General features: G+C 40.6%; 1 protein-coding gene and 1 long non-coding RNA gene across 2 annotated transcripts in view; one reads left to right on the top strand and one right to left on the bottom strand.

The window, feature by feature from the left end:
- Nucleotides 1-6,744, bottom strand: part of LOC311526845 — a 35,196-nt gene extending 28,452 nt beyond the window's left edge. Inside the window, exon 1 of the long non-coding RNA XR_014713176.1 lies at nucleotides 6,671-6,744. This is a non-coding gene — a long non-coding RNA (uncharacterized lncRNA). The remainder of the gene's footprint in view (nucleotides 1-6,670) is intronic.
- The window catches only part of LOC311526538 (uncharacterized protein), a 101,781-nt gene that overhangs the window by 66,997 nt on the left and 17,743 nt on the right, over nucleotides 1-17,041 (top strand). The gene's annotated exons all lie outside the window — the stretch shown is intronic.

The following is a 17,041-nucleotide window of genomic DNA, read 5'->3' as shown; positions in this document are numbered from 1 at the left end:
CGGCTAGCCCTTGCTACTGCAGCTACATTACTCTTTTTAGCCTGCTGGCAGCTGGCGTAAATATGTCTATGCAAGCTGGGAATCACATGTCGAGCGCCAACGGTAGACATAGCCTTAAAGTCAGGAATCCTGGTTTCTATTCCTGGCTGTGTCATTGTCTTGCTCTATGTCCTCTCTTGCAATCTCTGTTTAGCCATTTGTAAAATGGGTACAGTAATATCTACCTCACAAGGGTATTATGAGACTTTGTTATTTGTAAAGCACTTTCAGATGCTTGAATTAAAGGACAAGCAATAAGTGAAAAGTACAACTGTTCTTAATTATCTATTGGTTGAGATCCGCAAAGCAGGTCTAGTGGTTTCAGACAGTTCTATTGGACAGTTGTCTGAATTCTGTGGACTGCCTTGAAAAATCTCCATATTTGTCTTTAGTTCTGTGTAACACTGTTGTTGTTGTTATTTATATTAGATAGTACCTAGAGGCACCAACTAGGTCAAGGCCCTATTGAGCTAAGCAATTTATAGTCATGTAGTAATGACATTCTCAAAGAGCTTACATGCTAAATAGACAAGACAGACCAAGGGTGGAAGTTCAAACAAAGTCATGAAGAAGTGAAATTATTTGACCAAGGTCACACAGCAAGTCAGTAGCAAGCTGGCATACATCCCACGTTTCATGGCTCACAGTCCAGTGCATTCTCCGGTGGACCATGCTGCATTTCAAAGAGCAGTATGTAACATTCTCCAGTGTTGTTCTACCATTACTGGTCTGCCATATTCTGGTCAGTTCCAGTGGACAGCTAACATACAGAAGTTATGCTGATCAAGAAAATATTTTTTCAGTTTTTGCTTATTTGTCCTGCCAGGCTCTTAGAAATCTTTATTTCACATGTCATAGTCTGATTCCCTAGAGCTTCCAGAACTTCCACTGTTTCAGCAAGGAAAAGATAATTTCTTTTAGTCATAGTAAGAGACTGACAGACCAACCCAGAGTGAGATGCAGACTAGGGCTGAAGAAGCCATGCTGAGATATGATGTGCCATGCCCTGTGAACAGCAGACTGCAATGCTCAATTTGCAGTGTTCAGCACAGGATCAATCCCTGTTAGTTCATGCCTCCATGAAATTATCCCCCTCACATGCTTATCACCACTTCCTCTTCCCAGACCCTCCTTCTCTGAAGGGTAGGTCAGTGTGACACAGAGGCTCCTGGGAAAAGGGTTCCCAGCTCATTGCAAAGCACTCTAATTGCCTTCTATGACGAGATAACTGGCTCTGTGGATGAAGAGAAAGCAGTGGACATGTTGTTCCTTGACTTTAGCAAAGCTTTTGACACGTCTCCCACAGTATTCTTGCCAGTAAGTTAAAGAAGTATGGGCTGGATGAATGGACTATAATGTGGATAGAAAGCTGGCTAGATTGTCGGGCTCAACGGGTAGTGATCAATGGCTCCATGTCTAGTTGGCAGCCGGTATCAAGTGGAGTGCCCCAGGGATCGGTCCTGGGGCCGGTTTTGTTCAATATCTTCATAAATGATCTGGAGGATGGTGTGGATTGCACCCTCAGCAAGTTTGCAGATGACACTAAACTGGGAGGAGTGGTAGATATGCTGGAGGGTAGGGATAGGATACAGAGGGACCTAGACAAATTGGAGGATTGGGCCAAAAGAAATCTGATGAGGTTCAACAAGGACAAGTGCAGAGTCCTGCACTTAGGATGGAAGAACCCAATGCACAGCTACAGACTAGGGACCGAATGGCTCGGCAGCAGTTCTGCAGAAAAGGACCTAGGGGTTACAGTGGACGAGAAGCTGGATATGAGTCAACAGTGTGCCATTGTTGCCAAGAAGGCCAATGGCATTTTGGGCTGTATAAGTAGGGGCATTGCCAGTAAATCAAGGGACGTGATCGTTCCCCTCTATTCGACATTGGTGAGGTCTGGAGTACTGTGTCCAGTTTTGGGCCCCACACTACAAGAAGGATGTGGAAAAATTGGAAAGAATCCAGCTGAGGGCAACAAAAATGATTAGGAGACTGGAACACATGACTTATGAGGAGAAGCTGAGGGAACTGGGGATGTTTAGTCTTCAGAAGAGAAGAATGAGGGGGGATTTGATAGCTGTTTTCAACTACCTGAAAGGGGGTTCCAAAGAGGATGGCTCTAGACTGTTCTCAGTGGTAGCAGGTGACAGAACAAGGAGTAATGGTCTCAAGTTGCAGTGGGGGAGATTTAGGTTGGATATTAGGAAAAACTTTTTCCACTAGGAGGGTGGTGAAACACTGGAATGCGTTACCTAGGGAGGTAGTGGAATCTCCTTCCCTAGAAGTTTTTAAGGTCAGGCTTGACAAAGCCCTGGCTGGGATGATTTAGTAGGGGATCGGTCCTGTTTTGAGCAGGAGGTTGGACTAGATGACCTCCTGAGGTCCCTTCCAAGCCTGATATTCTATGATTGTATGATTCACTCACCTCAGACCAAACAAACTCATTACACCAGACACATGCCTTGTAGGATATTTATCCACAAAGGATAATATATAAGGTAGCTCTGAAAAGCTCATAACTTTGTCAAGATTCATAATCATTGCAAGATGTATATACAGGTAACATTTAAGGAGTAATGTAATTATACTGAAATTATGTTTTATGATCTTGGAGTAAAAGTTAGTCACCAGGGGATATTATGTCTCAGTGATGGCCCATTGAAGCAGAAAGGAGTCGTCACTCCATCCTAGTTAGCCAGTGCTGTAATGTGAGGTTCAATTGTTCAGACTTGCTCCATCCAAAGTCTTTCAATGGAAATCATCAGAGTTAACTGCAAACTATCAAAACCACTGGGTGGTATAAAAGGAACATTACAACACCCAGAGAATTACCTTGCCTATGAATAAAGACAAGACTGTTTCAGTACACAGGGAGGGGAAAGGCACTCTGTATCCTTTCACTGAGGAAGGAGACATCTTGGGGAGTAGGAAAAAATCCTGTTTCCTGTGAAGCCAGTCAGCTCTGCAACAGCCTGAACTGGGGGTGGGGGGGTGGGGAGAAACCTTCTTTATTAAATAGGAAAGGTAACTATTAATAAGGGTAGACCCAGATTTTGTTTTGTTTATTGTAACCATATGTTTCCACTATTCTCTCTTGTTTCCAGTTAACTCTCCATTCTTTCTTAAATAAGCCTTAGTTTTGTTTTACTGTAAGTGCTCACAAGTGTGCGTGATTTCACAGAAGCAGTGATTTAAGGTAAAAATGTGATACACTGCTCCTTTAGGAACAGAGGATCTGGGATTTCTGTGAATAGCTAGTGTCAGGGGCTGGATATCACAGGGGAATGATCCAAAGGGGCTCAGGGACTGGGGTACACCTATTGTTAATCTGTAAGGTGAGGAGAGGGCTGGTATAGCCAGGGGAGAATGCTTGAATGGCTAACAGGCTAGTGGTATTGGGGAGTTGACACCCAGCCACCACAGGTAAGCTGCCTCTCGGTAAAGGCAGAGAATAGCAAGGTGACTTTCAGTTGTTGAGTACCCAGAGAACAATCACAGTGGCCCCTTCAGTCCTTGGCCATTTGGTGCCAGATGTGGGCTTTGTGATGCGGACACATGCCCTTGGGAAATAGATTGTATGTGAAGGGCTCCTCTCCCACTTTCTTGGTAATGATAGTATGTAATTGACTCTGAAATTAGTGTTGCTACTGGTGGCCTATTCCATTACAACAAGGGCAACCTGTCCTTTGAAATAATAAAGTTTACATCAGCTAGGGCAGAATGATAACACTACCAAAGAAAACTAAAATCATTTATGATATGCAATATATTGGAGGTCCTGCTTACGGTATGTTAGCTCATTCGAGTTATGAATTCCAGAACTGGTTTGTTCCATTTTCCATTTCTCTCACTGCTATTTTTGATGGGATAGACTTCCGTTGTCTTCTGTTGTTGGAATAGACAAGGAGGCTGTATTATGTTTGTAAAAAACATATGCACATCTGTTACACTCTGCACTCACAGAAAAGCTTCCCAGCCTTTATGGATCTTTTTCTTTTTCTCTTCTTGTTTTGTGTGGTCACAGTACCTGATTACCTAGTTTACACTAGTTTGGTTCAATATTGGTTTTAAGTTTGGACAGCATCCCAGATGCATGTGGTGATGCTGCAAAAACCTAGTACAATAGAAAATTGTGTTCAATACGTGCTATGAATAAAGTTATCAGGAAAAGAGTGTCCCAATCAGTTTTAGAGGCATTCAACATTCGAACCGTTTAATTTTTATACAGGCTACCAAATAAGAGATTTCTCTTAGTTTAAATGGATCGTTTTCCTCTGTCTACCATAAGGTTTCTGGCAGGGGGAAGCAGTTACTGACAATTTAGTAGGTAAAATAAATTTCTGGTTTCAACTCTCAGAAGACCAAAAGGTTGTATTTTTTATTCCAACAACAAATTGTCAAATTTTACAATATTGGCAAATCTTAATGGTGGGAGCCTTGCAAATCTTTGAAAAGTGTCGTCAGTGGGGAAAATTTTCAATGTAAAAATAGCTGATGCCCTATAAAGGCACTTCATTTTAATTGGACGGCATTGTGCAATACAGTGTTGCACTTCCATAGTTCCACTCTTGCAAGGAACACAGTTTTCACTAGTGATAGTAAAAACAATGATATGTTGGGTTTTGCAAAACTACAGCGACAGGCATATATTTCAGTGTCTGATTGCTGCTCTATTAGTCAAAAGTTTTCCCATGCCTTTCTAAGTTTCTTCCTGAAACGTACGTAATTTTTGTTATGCATAAAATGTTCCAAGTGAATTTAACACACATGAGGGTGGGAGGAAAGCTGGTCTTGTGGTTAAGTCTGCAGGAGTAGTACTTGAGCTCTGAGTTCAATTCTTGGCTCTGCATATGTGACCTTCAGCAGGTCACAAGGGTCAAATTTTGAAGCATCAGCACTCACAATAAGGATCAGACATTCAAAATAATTGGGCACCAAAATAACTGTGGGTGCTGAGCTCCTTTGAAAATCTACAGAGAATCTGGACCATAATAGTGACAATATTCTTCATTTTACCTATGTATAGTGCATCTGAATGAGAATACCACATAAGAGACAATAAGAATGTAAATTACTTGACAGACAAATGCAGTGCTTAATTCTCTCCGCAAACTGAAACCTTTGCCACATGCTCATTTTTAGGTTGCAACATACAACTACTGACTTGTGTGATATGCCAAACCTAGGGGCATGCCTCAGCCATGATCCTGCCATCTGAAATGCTTTCCATTTTACTGAGTGTGTCCCACAGAGCACCACAACATCAAACTGTGAAGTACTACAGTAAATCAGATCTATTCTATTGGCTAATGTTTAATTATTTTGTGAGCCTAACAGTTAGGATCAGAATGTGAGTCTGAAGAATGGCTAATTTGTGTGCCTAGTTCTGCTGTCAGTTATGCTAGGATAAATTTTCAATAATTCCATTGGATTTCTATAGAATTACTCCATATTTGCATTAGTGTAACTATGAGAGCAGAATTTGGCTTATATCTGTAAACGTGTGTGTGTGTGTGTGTGTGTGTATCTAAATCATGCATCTCTGTTATTCCTCACTTAGCCCTCAGTTTTGGCTTTGCCACAAGCCCTGAGCAAAGGGTAATGCATAGCTGTATTGAACGAGGAGTAGATCAGGAACCAGATTCTGAATCTGAGAGTCACAATCTGGTTCTTGGTTCCTCCTGGCTCCAGGGTTGAAAGTAGCCCATGCCAGACCTATCTTTACCTGGCACATTGGTTCAACTGGGCTGGATGGAGTATTGCAGAAGGAGTACAGAGTCCACGCCTGATCCCTGCCTACCTACTCCGTGCCCACCTGGGTGGGGTAAGAGTAGCAGCCCTGCAGAGGGTGATCTTCTGTCCTGTGCAGTGCTACTAACACTGTGGGTAGCCTACACAAGAGAGTTAGGGGGCTTACTGTGTTCCCTTACTGTGGGCATGTAAAGAGGGCTTCCCATGGAGATCTGAATGGCAGTTGCAGCTGCCCATGGATATATTTATCCTTTGATACTGTCAAGGCTGAATCCCCACTCTGTCACTCCGAGTGCAGAAGGTGAGGGCCCTCAAGGATTCTAAAAATTAATACTTGCCATTCCAGGCTTGTATTAAACTCCCAAGGTTACAGCTTTTCTCTGATGTTGGCTTGGTAAACGCTGCCACCACCCAAATGCAAAAAAACCCAACCTTAGACCCAGGAAGGAGTACTTGGGAATTCCTCCCTGTGGGGTACCCTCATGCTCTTTCACCCCCACCCCCGTCTGGGGAAGAGCTGAGAAAGAAAACAAAGGAAATTTAGCTGTTGCCACCAGCTAATCAACAGCATATGCACAAACCTCTTAGGAAACCAAAAATCCAATCCTGTTCTTAAAGGTAAATTTTATTAAAAACAAAAAGAAAGAAAATACACCTGGAACTTAGGCTTTTGGTAGATTTTAAAAGAGCAATTCCAAAAATCAAGCACCCAAAATAGCTTTCTTGGGGGTTAAGCTTAAAGGTTACAAGCAAACAGAAGCATTTGGGGTTAGCACAGAGGAGAGTCACAAGCCAAAATAAAAAATAACCCTGATTGGGTCTAACTAAACATTTCCTAGCCAAATAATTTCTTCTAAGTATGGAAGATGAATTTTCATACCTGGTTTAAGCCTTACATAGCATTGTTCCTCCATGTCTCCTTCTCCGGAGAACGACAGACAAAGGGAAAGCTTCTTTTCCAATTTTAAAAAGTTCTACCTTCCCATTGGCTCTTTTGGTCAGGTGCCCACTCCTTTTCTTTTAACTTTGGGTCTGTTAACCCTTTACAAGTAAAGCAAGCAGAGAATAGACCAAGATAGATTTTACAGCTAACTGGCTGGCTGGGTGTCCATCAAAGAGAGCTACTCCCCGCACCTTCATATATCACAGGTAATAAAGAAGAAGAATTATTCTGGGTTGGACAGCCAGTATTTATTACTTTGCTGTATGGATAGTGCCTAGCCATGGATTAAATGCTTTTAAAATAATTAAAATATACATAAAATAGGAACAAAATCCAAAGTATTATGCTTTGACCCCAAAACATTTGTTGTGGTTCCATGTCTCTGCCACATAATGCTATTGGTAAATGCTTTTCCCTGACCTAAAGATCTGAGTGCTTTGATAAAAGATGGCTCTCCACATAATATTTGTCTTTATCTAACTGATTGCTACGGGCGATTTCATTTACAGGACTCCAATCACATAAGGAAGATGAGAGGATAACTTTCCAAAATGAAAAATTCCCTTGATTTTTTTGAGTAGCTCTCTGACTCATATCTGCAATGTCTCTTAGTAAGCTAAACATTTTGTTTTAAAGATACACAAGTTGGTGAGCAAACCTTGGGCTTGAAAGGTTAGTGAGATAGACCAGCATGATTGCTTTGTTTTTTTCTGTCTTCAAAAGACATCTTTTAATGTGTGTAAGTGGTTTATATAGCTAACAGATCACTATTGCAGGAAGTGATGGGTCATTATGCTTGTAGACTGGGGAAAAAAACCACAGTGTGAAAGTTTTGTCTGAAGTTTAGTGTTTGTTTTTTCCTACTATGAGCCCTTGACTAACAAAATTGTTGCTATGACACACAGAGAACTGATTTAATGCCTGCTGTCTCCGAAGATCCTGCTTTGTTTATTGTTCTTCTGACTGAATATATGACTGAATTTCCTGAAAGATCATGCTTCTGTGTGTGCCTGATAAGGTATCTGAAAGCCATAAGGGCTTGATTCAAGCCCTCCAGCTTTATTGTAGGAATGAAATGCCCAGGACTGGTCATTCAGTTTAACTTAACATTGCTCTGTGACCTATCTGTCATTCTTTGCATAAGATTTCTGCTATGTCCATATATTACTTCTGAGTCATTTGCACTTAAGTGAAGTAAAGCTGTTATAAGACCCTGGTGATGACTTCTGTAATATTGACTGATACAGGGTAACTGAAAGATATCTGTTTTGTTGAATCAAATGAATGAAGGATAGGGCATATCTGCTCTGTTACGTTCTAGAATGGGGTACTATTTAGTATTTTCTAGGCAGTTTTCTTCAGGCACAGGCTCTTTCCATTAAGTGGGATACTGCAGCATGTAAAGAGTATATTTTTCTCCCTGGAGCTATTACTTTAGAGGCAGATTGTTTGAATTTTCTGTAAATTGCAAAGAATCTTCAGTCTTAGGCTGGAGAATCACTAAAATTGCTAGCAATACTTTCTGCTGCAAGCATATTCTGCACTCTGTTCCTCTCATTCACCTTCCAGAAACATATTCGCAAACTGTACAAAAGAGGCCACGTGTTTAAACCAACCACATCTAAATGCTTTTAAAATGTCAGCATATTGTCAGTCAGTGTGTTCAGTCAAAGTAGTACTGTTACCCAGAGTCTTCAAACCCAAAGCAGTGGTAACTTATCTATTTCACTCCAGGTATTGTCAGGAATAAATCAGTGGGAACACAGCACTTCTGGCTGATAAAAGATTGATACAAATAAGTGTGCTCTTATCTAAAACTACTATTTGTTAGATTTAAGCAATAGGTTTAGGACATCCCAAATAACTACCTAATGTCTGAGATAGAATTGAGTAATTAGCAGCAGGTCAACAACGGCTGGTCACTTCCCTGCCTGGGAGTAGGGCAGGAGGAAAAAGTCTCTCAGGATACCTTCAGAAAACTGCTCCAAATACCCTCTATTATTTTCTCTTTTTATAACTAGCTTTTACAAAACACATAGCTCATAGTGACCCCTACTGGGTCATCACTGCTCCTAACTTCAATAAACTACTAATCAATAAAACATTCTTAACAATCTTAGCCATAATAGGAGTCTATATCAAAGACACCCAAACTCAAGGTCTCTATCCACTTATTTTCTTTCAGTCTCATAATTTGTTGACTCTCTTCTCCCCTCCTCCCATTCTAGTTAACAGAAACTGCAAACCTGAAGCTAGTATTTGACCTTGCCTCCAAAAGCCTTGCTTGTCCAAATTAACGCTCAGCTATGTGGTGGTCTATTTTATTAATTAATGGTGGCTGAATTCACATACTGTGGCTGCAGTTAGCTTGGTCAAGTTCTGGGGTAACAGTACCATTACTCTTCTTTATCTCTTGGAGTTTAGAACAGACTAAATGACTGAATTCTTTCAGAAAATTGTAGGTATCAATAGTCTGCTGTGTTCACTGGTACCTTGTTCTCAGTAGGTGAAACCAAAGTTAATTAGTAGAGAAAACAAGTCTCTGGTTAAATGCAAAGCTCCCCTGTCTCTGACTGTTGGCCAATCCTATATTCTGTGTAGAGCCTACATACACAGGCTTGGCATAGCCTTTTTTTGTGGGGAAAAGGAATATGGCAGTGGAGGTGCTCTGCGACCACTAGTCCAGCCTCATTACAGAACCAGCACGGTATGTTGTGTGGGCCTATATGTGGGATGGGAAATGGCCACTGAAACTGTGTAGATGTAGATGCACTTGGCCCTCTCATCTTTCACATCATTTCACCTTTCCCCACCACAAGTGTGAGGTGCAATGAAACCATGTGGATCTGTGTTCCACAGCACCCAGGGCATCTATATGGACTCCAGGATTCCTGATCCCTTGCTCTAATACAGCAGAAATGCAATGGTCTTCTGAACCCATGGAGAAAAGAGGATCCCCTCCTCCCCTCAACAGGGCAGGGAGACAGCGTGGGTTAGAGGTTGGAGCATGGGGTTAAGAATCAGGAACCCCAGCTCTGGCACTGGCGCACTGTATGATCTTGACTTTAGCAAAGGTTTTGATACAGTCTCCCACGGTATTCTTGCCAGCAAGTTAAAGAAGTATGGGCTGGATGAATGGACTGTAAGGTGGATGGAAAGCTGGCTAGATTGTGGGGCTCAACTGGTAGTGATCAATGGCTCCAAGTCTAGTTGGCAGCCGGTGTCAAACAGAGTTCCTCAAGGGTCGGTCCTGGGGCCAGTTTTCTTCAATATCTTCAATAATGATCTGGAGGATGGCGTGGATTGCACCCTCAGCAAGTTTGTAGATGACACTAAATTGGGAGAAGTCGTAGATACACTGGACAGTAGGGATAGGATACAGAGGGAGCTAGACAAATTGGAGGATTGGGACAAAAGAAATCCGATGAGGTTCAACAAGGACAAGTGCAGAGTCCTGCACTTAGGACGGAAGAATCCCATGCACCGCTACAGACTAGGAACTGAATGGCTAGGCAGCAGTTCTGCAGAAAAGGACCTAGGGGTTACAGTGGACGAGAAGCTGGATATGGGTCAACAGTGTGGCCTTGTTGCCAAGAAGGCTAACAGCATTTTGGGCTGTATAAGTAGGGGTATTGCCAGCAGATTGAGGGACGTGATTATTCCCCTCTATTCAACATTAGTGAGGCCTCTTCTGGAGTACTGTGTCCAATTTTGGGCCCCACACTACAAGAAGGATGTGGAAAAATTGGAAAGAGTCCAGCAGAGGGCAACAAAAATGATTAGGGGACTGGAGCACATGATTTATGAGGAGAGGCTGAGGGAACTGGGGATGTTTAGTCTTCAGAAGAGAAGAATGAGGGGGGATTTGATAGCTGCTTTCAACTACCTGAAAGGGGGTTCCAAAGAGGATGGCTCTAGACTTTTCTCAGTGGTAGCAGGTAACAGAACAAGGAGTAATGGTCTCAAGTTGCAGTGGGGAAGATTTAGGTTGGATATTAGGAAAAACTTTTTCACTAGGAGGGTGGTGAAACACTGGAATGCGTTACCTAGGGAGGTGATGGAATCTCCTTCCTTAGAAGTTTTGAAGGTCAGGCTTAACAAAGCCCTGGCTGGGATGATTTAGTTGGAGATCGGTCCTGCTTTGAGCAGGAGGTTGGACTAGATGACCTCCTGAGGTCCCTTTCAACCCTGATATTCTATGATTCACTCACCTCAGACCAAACAAACTCATTACACCAGACACATGCCTTGTAGGATATTTATCCACAAAGGATAATATATAGGTAGCTCTGAAAAGCTCATAACTTTGTCAAGATTCATAATCATTGCAAGATGTATATACAGGTAACATTTAAGTAGGGAACTGGGATTGTTTAGTCTGCAGAAGAGAAGAATGAGGGCGATTTGATAGCTGCTTTCAACTACGTGAAGGGGGGTTCCAAAGAGGATGTATCTAGACTGTTCTCAGTCGTACCAGATGACAGAACAAGGAGTAATGGTCTCAAGTTGCAGTGGTTAGATGTTAGGAAAAACTTTTTCACTAGGAGGATGGTGAAGCGCTGGAATGGGTTACCTAGGGAGGAGGTGGAATCTCCTTTCTTAGAGGTTTTCCAGGTCAGGCTTTTACAATTATATTCATAACCAGGGTGACATTCACTTTCCTTTGATACCTTACATGACATTCTTTGATGAACCAGGATGTTCATAGCAGGATATTCTTGTAACCCCCTTGCCAGCTGAAATTGAGGGGTTTGCGGATCACAGGCCCTTTGTTAATAGCTTGGTTGTTTTAATTTGCAATGTATTAATGTTTTGTTTTTTCAATACTCAAAAGTGAGCTGCCAGGATCACCAGCTACAGCTACGTTTAGCTCAGCTGGCACTGTGTAAGATTTCAAAGACAGTACTACCAACGCATTTCAGGTTTGACGTGCAAAATGTCTGCTATGCTGTTTCTGGGCCTCTTCCCAAATTTTCTGCCCGTGCAAAAGGGAGCTCAGCTGAAACAACAACAACAAAAACACATGCATATTCATGCACTTTCGCTGTTGTGAAAGGTAGTTGCATTGGTGTATGGAAGTAAGTGCACATGCAACTAGAATTCCTGGTACCTGGCAGCATAAGCAATTACCTAGTTAGTGCAGGCAGATTTTGTAAACGTGCATGTTGTAGGTGGGTGCACACAAATTTTTCCATCTTGATTTCAGCCTCTACCAATTGACTATTTAGCCATGAATGCCCATTTTCACTTGAGTAACTTAGACTTGAGTAGACTCAGTTTCACTTGAGTAACTTATTCAAGAGTTGAACCTGTGTCATGAGAAGTTAAAAGACTAGTTAACAAAAGTTAATAAACAAAAAGCTTCACAACTTAAAATCTAAAGTTGGAGAGCAACAGGAAAAACAATATTTTGGGGACTTTTTTTTTGTACCATCTATGAATATCATCTAACGTAAAACAATTAAACTGGCTGATTTCCCAGCCCCTGTTCTCTAGAATAGCTGTTAACAGAGTTATAATGAAACAAAGACAAATAAAAAACCACAACATTTTTCTCAAACAAAAATGCTGTCATTGCAAGCTTTACATGTTGACTGCTCTCCCCAAGCCTTGCAACCTTTCCCAGATGTAAGCACATTATCATCAACAGAAAGGATTCAGTGACAGTAGGGTGAGAAAAGACCACTTGGTCATCTGTTGTGACCCCATCATCCAGTCTGACCCACAAAGCACTTTACCAAGAAAAAAAAGCCACTCAAAACCTTTCACAAATTGAAGCACTTAATCTTGGAATTCATTTCAACTTGTCTTTAAAAAAAAATACCATTAGGAGAAAATGACAGAAGGCCTTATGTATCCTAGGGGGAAAAATTGATGGGTAATTCACCACTGGTGCAGCTCCACGGGTGGTAACAACGGTGCAGACAGGGACTATGTTTATGTTACAGATTAAACCAAGTCAGGCAGCCTAGTTACAACACAGTTATCCCTTAACCTGTATTCAAACACAGCTCCAATTTTCAAATGCAGATTGTCTCTTAACTGTTTTATAATAAGGATAAAGCCTTAGTCAAACCATCCTTGGAATCATTTTTAGATCTACTCAGGTTGAAGCATGATTCTTTAACATGGTCATAACATTTTCCATACCACACATAGACAATAAAAACATAAATAGGGTATGGTCACAACTGGAATTACTGATTTTTCTGTTCACTGGCCATACCAGAAAATCCAAAAAGAAGATTAATTTCAGGTTGGTCTGAAACGGAAATTTTTGGTGAACCAAAAATTAGAAACAAATTTCATTTCAGGTGGAACAAAATGCTTTGTTCGACCCGAACAAAGTCTTTTTTTGGACTTTTGCTAGATCTTGCTGTCTAATAGTCCTCTCATTTCATTTTAGAGATTTTAAAACTTTTTTCAATTGTTTTTAAAATAAATTAAAGTAAACTTCTAAATGAAAAGTCATTTCAAATTGAGAAATTTCAATGTTTCATTTCAAAAATGTCAAAACAAAATGTTTCAATATTTTTCTGAATTTTTGTTTGTGTTTTTGGACAGAAACAATGACATGAACTCATGAAATATTTTGGTTTACTCAAATCTGTATCAAAAAGTTTTGTCTGAACATTTTTTGCCCAGCAGTAATCAGAGCCATTCTACACTGCAGAATGGGGGGGTGAGAATATGGAAAGTTTGCACAAGAGGCACTCATCACTTCCATGCCATAAAGCCACATTCCTATGAAAATTCATCCAAATATGGCCAAGTTCTAAGCCTTTACAAGAATCTGAGTCCTGGGGGTTTCCTGTATATCAAAGATTTGGGGCTGGACAGAGCCAGGTGATAAATTCACCACACAGCTGATCTGCCAGCTGTCTCCGTACAATGTGGGGTAGGAACAAGCCGCAGAGGCTACTCCAGTCCTGATGCTCTGCTGTTGCTATTCTAGCAGCTCCTACCACACCAACCTTTGAGAACTCCTCAGTATACAGCATGACTGATTAGGCTGTGCACGTGGGGAAGAAATTGGGTATTTGGAAGCAAATATGGTATTTAGGCTGGAAACATTACTTTATTATTTGGACATCATTTATAGTTGGCCCAGACATTCTTGGATCCCTCCCTAATCCCACATATTGATAGATTGCATGGCAAAGGGTGTTTTGTTTTCTGTACCGGATTTATGTTCACTAAGTATAATGACTTAATTTATAAACATTTTTAAACAAGTTTTCAGAAAGCAGAACTCCTCATGTAATGCCCTGGTTAAAACAAAAATTAGAAAAGGGGAAGGAGGGGAAACAAACCCAGAAACTACACAGATAGATAGTCAAAATTACAAGATTTATGGGACATGCTCATCATTCATGCGACTCAGTTGGATTTACCTGCTTGTAGATTCAATGAAGTTATAGACGAGAGGCGGGAACATCATAATGGCCATATAAATTCACAGATTCATGTACTATATATAATTATATAAAAATTATATAATTATATATAGTGGTCCCCACATCCACCGTAGAGGAAGCATTATTTTAAAACCCTGTATGTTTTTTTTATTAAGAAGATTATAGTATAGAATGTTCAAATCCCAGCTGAAAACATCTGGAGTAGGCTAAAAAATAATGATAGTGTAGTACTTTGTCTACAAGAACAAGCCCTGCCAAACTTAAACATTCTAATTGAAAGAGAACACCATCCTGGGTAACCCCTACTATGTAATACTTTGACCACAACAACAATACTTTACAGCTACACGAATACTCTGTTTTGGAACCATTTAAACAAGTCTGTCTAGTCCCTAATTACATACATAGGTTCACAAGAAAATAGATATTTTTAAAATTAACTCTGTATAAGCAAGCTGCTAGTTCCTGTGAAGGAAAAAAAAATGACAAATATGATAGTTGCTACTGTGACATTCCCTGGGGTACAATCTGGACTGTTGAACAGCTGTTCCCCCACCCCCCAGTTCTCCATCCTGGGTGCTTTTATACTGCTTTGCTGTGATAGCAACCCTGGCCTGCTCACATACAGCCTCCAGCATGTAAATTACTCCCAGCTGTACTGCAAGAGTGCTACAGCCAGCCACCCTTGAATTACGCTGCAGAGCAACACTAGCAATTTCCCCGTCCCAGACTTTCCCCCAGAAATATGCGTCTTGCATTGCCCAGCCCTCTCCTGGACAATACAGGCTCATTTAAAGTCTGTCATTTTATTAATAGAAAATGATTTGCACAAATCCTGTTAATTCACATGGAGTTTCCCAAACACTCCAATCCAAGCACACTATCTTAGATAAAACAATCAAACAAATTTATTAACTACAGAAAGAGATTTTAAGTGTTTACAAGTAAAGAGGCATTAAAGTCAGAATTGGTTACTTTGAAATAAAAGGTAAAATGCAACTAATACATAACTCAACAAGCTAAGTAAATTCAAAGCCAAAAGGTCTCTCTCACCATACGTTCTAGCAGTCTTACAGGCCAAATCTTTCAGCCCAGATCCTTCCCCAGTTCAGTGATGCTTCATCTTTCAAGTGGTGTGGTTGCCATAAGTAGAGATGAAGGGAGAGATGATTTGGGGCATCGGTTCCCCTCTCCTTATACTTTTTCCTTTGAAAATCATCTCCAGCTAAGGTTCAGGAGACAGCAAGTCTGTGGGGATGGGAACTTTCAGCTATTTCTTTGGCAAAATGTAAATTTCTCACTCTCACCCTTTTTCCTGCCAAAGAATAGCCGCTTAACAAGGTGATAGTCCATTTGATTTTGTTGTCACCTTTCTGAGGCATCAGTTTGCCTTTTGTATCTAAGGAACTGGCTTGTGCCTGCTTTTCTAAACTTGGACCATGTCACAACAACGTCACTGGCAGAATTTTATAATTTTGGATACAATACTGCAACACACATTTTACCTGGACAATAATAATCAGCAAATTGAGTTTTCAAATGATACTTCACAAGGCATATTTTGTACAAAATTTATCATAGTCTTGTAAAAAGTGTGAACATAGGGATGCAGACTGTCACAGCTATAACTAAGATCAAACACAGAGCTTTTCCCAGTCCATTTGATATGAGGATAACTTCGCCATGGTGCCAGACATAGCATGATGTTCTTCCTCTGAAAAACAGGGCAGGAGCAGATCTGTAGAATTTACATCTAGATCTGGATCTATAAGCCCAAACACTAGGGGTATTTTGGGCCATTATAGTGATACAGACAAATTGAAAAATTCAGAATATAGACACATCTAAGTTTAGATTCTAGGTTAAGGTTAGGTGCGGGTTTTAGAGCTGGGATTTTTGGTTTAGGCCCATCTCTGCTTGTTCCCTTAAACCGATGTATTCCAAACACCTGGAGTATTTTCTGTTGTTCTAAAATGGTCCATATTCAAGGCAGATTAAATTCATGTTGTGCAGAGGACCAGCACAATGCCTACACACTTCAACAAGATAACTCTGTTATCCACTCATTTACAGGTATTGGGAGCACAGAGGATAGACTTTTTTATTAATTGAGAAAAAAATTGTAATGGTTTTATTTTGGCATTTTTGAAATGAAATATTTCAATTTCTCATTTGTTTTGTTGTGAACCTAAGATGCCAGTGTAAACTACAAATTATCACCAACATACTATTTTAAAACCGATGCTTGTTTGCCATGGTAATAGCTGCATTCATGAGCAGTACTATGGATGTCAGAATACACTCATTGGGAACTGCATGTTCTTACGAAACCTATTTTATTTAAGCAATAACTTCCAGGGATATTAGAAATATGAGGTAGCAACCAAGTACTGCATGCTGAGTATATACAGAGGACATACACCAAGATGTTTATTCACAGCACTGCAGGGCCTGCTCCTGCTGAGTTTACAGTTTGGCGAGAAGCAGTATTATTTATTGTCAAAGCTGAATTTTTACTGAGGACAAACAGCATTGTGCAGGAGGTCAGACTAGATTATCATAATGGTCCCTTCTGACCTTAATATCAATGAATATATGAGTCTATGTTTGAGAGGAATTCAATGTGTCTCTTAAAATGCTGCCGTAGTTACACAGCAAACATTACAAAAAGGCAAGCTTTGGTATATATTATACAGGAAGTAATGCATTTAGTGACTTAATTCATCATCTTTCTTGGCTGATCAGCTTTTCATGGTTGTAGTTTTGTATATTTTGGGGAGAATAAGATATACTGGCTGCAGGATTAAACCTCTTTTCAGATATTGGATGAAATGGTTGATTGTCTTTTTCTTAAGAGTATTTGAAATCTTCTGAGTGGGACAATGGACTA

The sequence above is a fragment of the Lepidochelys olivacea genome, assembly GCF_965140295.1.
Source record: "Lepidochelys olivacea isolate rLepOli2 genome assembly, chromosome: 9".
Classification (NCBI taxonomy): domain Eukaryota; kingdom Metazoa; phylum Chordata; order Testudines; family Cheloniidae; genus Lepidochelys; species Lepidochelys olivacea.
The sequence above is the reverse complement of the archived record's forward strand: the minus strand, read 5'-3'. Positions and strand labels throughout refer to the sequence as shown.